Here is a 2169-nt window from a genome sequence, read left to right on the forward strand (position 1 = left end):
CGATGAACCTGACGATTCGATCTCCGTTGAAACGGATCTCCCGCCGTCACCGCCCGCTATCTTGCAAGACGCGCGCGTCCTGATTGCGTGCGGCGTAGCGGAGGCTGAACAGCCTTTAGTCTGGCTCCAGTAGCCTCGGTCGCTTTCAATGAATCGACGACAACAACAGCAGCCACGGGAACTAATCCCGAACCCCCCTCACCCCAGCTCAATATCTCCGACCCCCCATCACCCTACCCCACCCCACCCACCCCACCCACCACCGCACCCACCACCGCACCCCCCACCACCCCACCCACTCCTCACCCACTCACCACCCCACCGCCCCACCACCCCACCCACCACCCAACCCCACCCGCCCACCACCCACCACCCCACCCACTCCTCACCCACTCCACCACTCCACCACCCCACCCACCACCCAACCCCACCCCACCCACCACCCCACCACCCCACCACCCCACCCACCACCCCACCCACTCCCCACCCACTCACCACCCACCACCCCACCCACTCCTCACCCACTCACCACCCACCACCCCATCCACCCACCACCCAACCCCACCCACTCACCACCCATCACCCCAACACCCCACCCCACCACCCCACCACCCCACCACCCCACCCACTCCCCACCCACCACCCCACCCACCACCCCACCACATCCTTACCCCATCCGCCCCCCCCGCCCCACCCACCCCACCACCCAACCCACCACCCCACGCCACCCACCACCCCACCCACTCCTCACCCACTCACCACCCACCACCCAACCCACCACCCCACCATCCGCCCACCACCCCACCCACTCACCACCCACCACCACCACCCCACCCACCACCCCCCACCCCCCCACCCACCCCACCCACCACCCACCCCCCCACCCACCGTTGTCCAAGGCAGAGCAGCGGCACCTCAATCAATCAATGGGACGTCAATTGACGAACACCGCGACACGTGACCCGAGCTTCCGCTGCTTGTCGGAGATAAGTCACGTGGGGGGGGGGGGGCAATGTGCTGTGGCCGTAGCCGAACGAATGAACAAATTCATGAATCAATTCGTGAATTAATTTATGAATGAACGGGAAGTAACACGGAGTGCCCAAGTTATTTTTTGTGGCAGGAGGCGTAGTAAGAGGGCCGTCCATAAATGACGTCACGCGATTTTGGACGATTTTGGACCACCACCACCACACTCGTCACACGGCGTCACAAAAAGTCAGACCCCCCCTCTAATATGACGTCACAAAGCTCTGCCCCCCCATCTCCCCAAAAACACATTTCCATTTTAAAAATAAAACATGCTTCAAATCTGAAACATGTTTTGTTGTAGGCGAAAACACGTATTAAAAAGGCGTTGGAAAGCTGAAATTTAGCATGAAATTCACTTGAAAATATTCATCGTCTAACTAAAACTGCAGATGTTCAGAATATTATATTGGAATTCTCTTATAATAAAAAAATATTAAAAGTAATTAAGACTATCAAAAAATACTTGAAACTTTGTAGTAGAACGAAGCAAAATGGATACTATAATTATAACAATCGCGTATTAATTCCCTGCGCTCCGCTCGTTGTTGTGAGCGTCGCTCCTCTGCACCCCGCTGTTGTTGGAGGGCGACTGCCTCCAACTTCTTCTAGCAAAGACAAAGATTCCCCCGTGTAGCCTGTCAGACTGTAGGGGCAAGTGCTGTTAGCGAGCAGCACCTATGAAAACCGGCACGGCACACGAGGGGGTGGGTGGCCATCACCACGCCCGGCCGCCTTTGTCTCCCTAGCGGCGATGTTTACACACCGCACCAGGTACTCATTTGAGGATGAGTCGACCTAGGGGAGGCCCGGGACCGGTTCAAATAATCGTCACTGGTGTTGGCCGTGAGCGGGAATCGAACTCGGGTCGCCGGGTTCGTAGCGCAGCGCGCTAACCGTTACACCACCGCTCCCCAAACTGTTTCTAACACGTACATACAGACAGGCATTCCTCGTTTTACGAACCTCGTATTTGGACGTTGCTTAGGGGCCCAGCAATGCACCGATCAACCAGCCACGCGACCTGGGCATGCGAGTCCCTTCAACACTTCACGGTGCCCTCGGAGTGCACCTGGCCTGGCACAAGCGCCGCGGTGACGTCACCGCCGCTTAGCGGCTGTTGTTGTTGTTGTTGCTGTT

The sequence above is a fragment of the Lampetra fluviatilis genome, chromosome 58, assembly GCF_964198595.1.
Source record: "Lampetra fluviatilis chromosome 58, kcLamFluv1.1, whole genome shotgun sequence".
In the NCBI taxonomy this organism is placed as follows: domain Eukaryota; kingdom Metazoa; phylum Chordata; class Hyperoartia; order Petromyzontiformes; family Petromyzontidae; genus Lampetra; species Lampetra fluviatilis.